The sequence below is a fragment of the Oncorhynchus kisutch genome, linkage group LG16 (assembly GCF_002021735.2).
Source record: "Oncorhynchus kisutch isolate 150728-3 linkage group LG16, Okis_V2, whole genome shotgun sequence".
NCBI classification, from domain to species: Eukaryota; Metazoa; Chordata; class Actinopteri; order Salmoniformes; family Salmonidae; genus Oncorhynchus; species Oncorhynchus kisutch.
The window spans coordinates 19,030,352-19,037,027 of record NC_034189.2 but is presented as its reverse complement, the minus strand read 5'-3'; the positions used below and the strand labels follow the sequence as shown (position 1 = coordinate 19,037,027).

The 6,676-nt window shown below is 43.3% G+C and overlaps 1 protein-coding gene across 2 annotated transcripts in view; it reads left to right on the top strand.

Moving 5' to 3' along the window:
* The window catches only part of kdm6ba (lysine (K)-specific demethylase 6B, a), a 190,568-nt gene that overhangs the window by 82,921 nt on the left and 100,971 nt on the right, over nt 1-6,676 (top strand). The gene's annotated exons all lie outside the window — the stretch shown is intronic.

The following is a 6,676-nucleotide window of genomic DNA, read 5'->3' as shown; positions in this document are numbered from 1 at the left end:
ACACACTACACTACTACGAGTCCTAATCCTAGTTTACATAGATATTTCTGTTGGGTGTTCTATTTCTAGTACAGCATGTATATGTATATACAGTACCAGTCAAAAGTTTGGACACACCTACTCATTCAAGAGTTTTTCTTTATTTGAACTATTTCTACATTGTAAAATAATGGTGAAGACATCACAACTATGAAATAACACATATGGAATCATGTAGTAAACAAAGAAGTGTTAAAAAAATATCAAAATATATTTGAGATTCTTCAAAGTAAACCACCCTTTGCCTTGATGACAGCTTTGCACACTCTTGCAATTCTCTCAACCAGCTTCATGAGGAATGCTTTTCCAATAGTCGGGAAGGAGTTCCCACATATGCTGAGCACTTGTTGGCTGATTTTTCGTTCAATCTGTAGTCCAACTCATCCCAAACCATCTCAATTGGGTTGAGGCCGGGTGATTGTGGAGGCCAAGTCATCTGAATCAACACTCCATCATTCTACTTCTTGGTCAAATAGCCCTTACACAGCCTGGAGGTGTGTTTTGGGGTCATTGTCCTGTTGAAAAACAAATGATAGTCCCACTGAGCGCAAACCAGATGGGATGGCGTATCGCTGCAGAATGCTGTGGTAGCCATGCTGGTTAAGTGTGCCTTGAATTCTAAATAAATCACAGACAGTGTCACCAGCAAAGCACCCCCACACCATCACACCTCCTCCATGCTTCATGGTGGGAACCATACATGCAGAGATCATCCGTTGACCTACTCTGCATCTCATAAAGACACGGCGGTTGGAATCAAAAATCTCACATTTGGACTCATCAGACCAAAGGACAGATTTCCACCAGTCTAATGTCCATTGCTTGTGTTTCTTGGTCCAAGAAAGTCTCTTCTTCTTATTGGTGTCCTTTATTAATGGTTTCTGTGCAGCAATTCAACCCTGAAGGCCTGATTCACACAGTCTCCTCTGGACAGTTGATAAATACATGATTCCATATGTGTTATTTCATAGTTTTGATGTCTTCACTATTATTCTACAATGTAGAAAATAGTAAAAATAAAAAACACTTGAATGAATAGGTGTGTCCAAACCTTTGACTGGTACTGTATATGTAGGGGATATATTCCTAAATGTGTAGTATTTGATAATGATCTTGGGATATAAGTTTGAATTTTTGACAGTGGAGGCTGGTGGGAGGAGCTATAGGAGGTCAGGCTTAATTGAATGGCTGGAATGGAATAAATGGAACAGAGTCAAACATGTGGTTTCAATATGTTTGATGTGTTTGACTCCGTTCCATTGATTCCATTCCAACCATTACAATGAGCCCGTCCTCCTATAGCTCCTCCCACCAGCCTCCACTGATTTCTAATAATGTTCATTACAACTGAAATATGAGATGAAGTGTTATTTAGTTGACTTATGAGGTGATGATGACAGTGGCCTCTGGCCAGGATGTCCTTGTGGCAACAAACCATTTCCTGCACCAGGCATTATGACAAGGTGTGTGTCTGTGTGTGTGTGTGTGTGTGTGTGTGTGTGTGTGTGTGTGTGTGTGTGTGTGTGTGTGTGTGTGTGTGTGTGCATCCGTCCTCTATCTTTTCCCTGGTGGTCGTCTGTTCCCTTTGCAGATGTGCATACACATAGGGGAGTATGGGAGTGTGTGTGTGTGTGTTTGTGTGTGTGTGTGTGTGTGTGTGTGTGTGTGTGTGTGTGTGTGTGTGTGTGTGTGTGTGTGTGTGTGGTTGTGCCACCCCAGCCTCTGGGTCAGTCCCCCATGGCTGAAGGGTGGATTGTGCATTCATTGGAATGAAGGTGGTGATGGTGGAGGGTGGGGAGAGAGAGGGGGGAGTGGAGGGAGGGAGGGCGGGCGGGTGTGATTGAGTGTGCTGCCTGGAGAAGAAAGGGAGACAGAGGGAAGAGAGAGAGAAGGGGGGAGTGGGGGGGCTGGCTGGTGTTGTGCTCGAGAAACAGGAGGAGGAGGTCGAGTGGAATAGACAAACAGGGAGAGACAGAGAGAGAGACGGCAGGGTGTGGGTTAGGGGTGGCTGGCTTACTGGCTGGCGCCTGGGCTGGGACTGGGGGTTAGGACTGGGGTTTGGTTTAGGGGTCGGAGAGACTGGACTGGATTGGAGGAAAGAGAAATCCACATGCTTGGACTGACTTCCTTGTTTGTTCAAGTTTGTCTAGATTTGTGAGAGAAGCAGAGAAAGAGACACCAGAAAGAGAGAGAGAGAGAGAGAGAGTGTGTGCGTGCGTGTGTGTGCGTGCGTGTGTGTGTGTGTGTGTGTGTGTGTGTGTGTGTGTGTGTGTGTGTGTGTGTGTGTGTGTGTGTGTGTGTGTGTGTGTGTGTGTGTGTGTGTGTGTGTGTGTGTGTGTGTGTGTGTGTGTGTGAGAGAGAGAGATAATTGTGACAGAGAGTTGTAAGAAGAACATAGGTGGACATGGTTTCCTGTGAGATGGAGACAGACTGGGATTTGTTTAGTTTAGTAAATGGATTCCAGTCACGTTAGGGACATCTCTGTTTTGGGGCTGTGGAGTCACACACTCACACTCTCACACACACACAAGTTTATTTTACGACCAAACAATTTATTCCCATTCAATATCCTATTCTCCCTAACCCCTAAACTTAACCTTTAACATAACCTTAACCGTAATCTTAACCCCTAACCCTAAACTTAACCCTAACTCCTAACCCTAATTCTAACCCTAAACCAAACCACTAAGCCTAAAATAGCCTTTTTCCATGTGGGGACCACCAAAATGAATCTTTCACAGTAGGAACATCTCTGTGCAGGGGCTGGGAAGGGACTAGTTTTACTGAACGAGCTGACAGACATACATATATACACACACACACACACACACACACACACACACACACACACACACACACACACACACACACAGTTGAAGTCGAAAATTTACATACACTTAGGTTGGAGTCATGAAAACTCGTTTTTCAACCACTCTACACATTACTTGTTAACAAACTATAGTTTTGGCAAGTCAGTTAGCACTAGTCTAACTGACTTGCCAAAAATTACTAAGTAATTTTTCCAACAATTGTTTACAGACAAATTATTTCACTTATTGTATCAAAGTGTGTGTGAGGAAAGAGGCCTTACAAACCTGACTCAGTTATACCAGCTCTGTCAGGAGGAATGGGCCAAAATTCACCCAACTTATTGTGGGAAGCTTGTGGAAGGCTACCCGAAACGTTTGACCCAAGTAAAAAAAAAAAAAGTAAAGGCAATGCTACCGAATACTAATGGAGTGTATGTAAACTTCTGACCCACTGGGAATGTGATGAAAGAAATAAAAGCTGAAATAAATTATTCTCTCTACTATTATTCTGACATTTCATATTCTTAAAATAAATTGGTGATCCTAACTGACCTAAGACAGGGAATTTTTACTAGGATTAAATGTCAGGAATTGTGAAAAACTGAGTTTAAATGTATTTGGCAAAGGTGTATGTAAACTTCTGACTTCTACTGTACCACCTGTTACCTGCACCCCTTTACTCACCTGGGCCCCTTGGCAAGCACTCCACTCCCCCTCTCTTCAACTCTTATGAGAGCACACCCTATTTACTCCGTATTGTGTGTGGAGTGGGTGTAGTACGTGTATTTGTATATGATCGTATGTGTGTTTGTGAGTCATTCTGTTCTTTCGTGTGACAGGGTTAAGCATGTGTGTGTGCGCGCGTTTGTTTCCTGGCAGGGATTTTATGGCTTTCTGGTAAAGACTAAAGACAGAGAGAATAAAAGAAGTAAGGAGAACCTAGGCCCCAAATTGAAATAGAATATCCCTGCCCTGTGTTTTTACTCCTCTCTGTAATTCTCTGAACAACAGAGTTGGTGTTCCTACTCCTTTTTTCACTCACTCTTTACATTTGTGTCATTTAGCAGACACTCTTATCCAGAGCGACATACAGGCGCAATTAGGATTAAGTGCCTTGCTTAAGGGCACATCGACAGATTTTTCACCTAGTAATCTTGGGGATTCAAACCGGTGACGTTTCGATTACTGTCCCAGCGCTCTTAAAACCTCTTAGAACTACCCATCCCGGATCCGGTATATTTGTCATCAGCAACGCTGAATAGCATAGCGCAACAGTCAAAAAATATTACTAGAAAATATTCATATTCATGAAATCACAAGTGAAATATAGCGAAACACAGCTTAGCCTTTTGTTAATCACCCTGTCGTCTCAGATTTTGAAATTATGCTTTACAGCGAAAGCAATACAAGCGTTTGTGTAAGTTTATCGATAGCCTAGCATAGCATTATGTACACTTAGCATCAGGAAGCTTGGTCACGAAAATCAGAAAAGCAATCAAATTAACCGTTTACCTTTGATGATCTTCTGATGTTTTCACTCACGAGACTCCCAGATAAACAGCAAATGTTCCTTTTGTTCCATAAAGATATTTTTTATATCCAAATACCTCCGTTAGTTTGGTGCGTTATGCCCAGGAATCCACCGGAAATAGCGGACACGACAACGCAGACAAAAAAAATCATATAATCATATAATCAATCCTCAAGGTGTTTTTTAAATATCTATTCTATAATATATCAACCAGGACAGTTGGCTTTTCACTAGGACCGGGAGAAACAATGGCCGCCTCTCTCTTTTGTGCAAAAATCACTCTGAGAGCCCCCACCTGACCACTTACGTAATGTTGTCGTTCATGCTCATTCTTCAAAATAAAAGCCTGAAACTATGTCTAAAGACTCTAGACACCTTAGGGAAGCCATAGAAAAATGAATCTGGTTGATATCCCTTTCAATGGTCAATAGGGATGCATAGGAACACAGGGGTTTCAAAATAAGAGTCACTTCCTGATTGGATTTTCCTCAGGCTTCCGCCTGCAAAATCAGTTCTGTTATACTCACAGACAATATTTTGTGTTTTCTATCCTAAGCTGTCAATGATATGCATATTCTAGCATCTGGTCCTGAGAAATAGGCCGTTTACTTTGGGAACGTTATTTTTCCAAAAATAAAAATAATGCCCCCTAGCTTCTAGGCTACCTTTCTCCTTCCCTTATTTTTGTGTGTGTTGGACCGCCCAAACCAGGTTGGACCGCCCAAACCAGCATTTCTCTGTGAATGTGTTTGTGTGTGTTCGACCCCTCCCTCCTCAGTGTGTGTGCGCGCGGAGTTGATTGCGTGCCCCGGCTACAGTAACCAGGTGGTCCTTCTCCTTTGCCCATGACCCCGTCTCCCCCCTGTGACCCTGGGGTCACCCCTGAGATGCTCTCATCGATCAGCCTACCGGCTTACAGTAATGTATTAACCTGATTATGTTACCAGAGATGGAGGGAGGAGAGGAGAGGAAGGGGATCGATGGGCTGTGATTACCATGATCGGAGAGGACAGAGGGGTCAGATTGGGGTCGCGGGGGGGGTACTAATGTTCCTCTTGTGATGTGTATGTTGTATGTCATATCATGTCGCAGGTTGATGGTCAGGCTTTGCTGAGCTTTGTTAATAATAATAATAATAATAATATAATACATGGGATTTCAAACACTTTTTATTTTAAGAACAAGGACACTGTACACCAAGGACACTCATTTCATCTCCCTTTACTTCTCCTTTTCCCTCCCCTCCTCACCCTCTCTCCTCCCTATCACTCAGCTGATTGTGTAGTATTACATACTGCATGCCACATTTAACCCTGTTCCCTATATGGTCAAAAGTAGTGCACTAAATTGGGATAGGGTGCCATAAGGTATGCAGCCTTTGTCTCTCTGTGTTCTGTAGCTGAGTATCAGTGTGCCGGTCTAGGCTAGTTCTCCAGTGCACTCTGACCCCTAACTAGTTTTACTGAACCCTACGGCCCTAGCTAGGTTGTGTATTGGCAGTGATAACACAACTCTAACTGTAGCTAGCTGTCACACACACATCACCATGGTTACGGTAGCCTGTGCAAGCACTCTGCTAGATGACAGCTGAGCTGCCAGACGGAACTTGTTTTCTGAATATTGGTTCTATTATCTATTATACACTCAATTATATTTGGTTATTCAGTTAGAATACGTTTAGATTTGCAATATGTTATTTTTTTGTTCGAGTACTTGACTCGTAGATAGGTATTGAGGCGTGTATATGAAGGTTTGCAGGTAAGAGGGAATGTTGTGTGCGTGTGTTTTTGACAATGAAGTGTGTTTGTGTGGAAGTGAAAAATGTGTTCATGTTATGTGAACATAACCACTGTTCTTTACGTGTGTGTGTGTGCTTAGCTCTGTGTTTACAGTACAATCTCCCTGTGTGTATGTGCGTGAGTGAGTGAGTGTGTGTATGTATGTGTGTATGCAGACTTGTGTCTGTCTTCTCTCAGACATATGTAACCTGATTCCACTCCTGTGGATCATGGAACAGACCTATCTGTCTGCATATACTCCCTCTCTCCACCTATCTCTCTGACTGTCTGCATATACTCCCTCTCTCCCCCTATCTCTGACTGTCTGCATATACTCCCTCTCTCCCCCTATCTCTGACTGTCTGCATATACTCCCTCCCTCCCCCTATCTCTCTGACTGTCTGCATATACTCCCTCTCTCCCCCTATCTCTGACTGTCTGCATATACTCCCTCTCTCCCCCTATCTCTGACTGTCTGCATATACTCCCTCCCTCCCCCTATCTCTCTGACTGTCTGC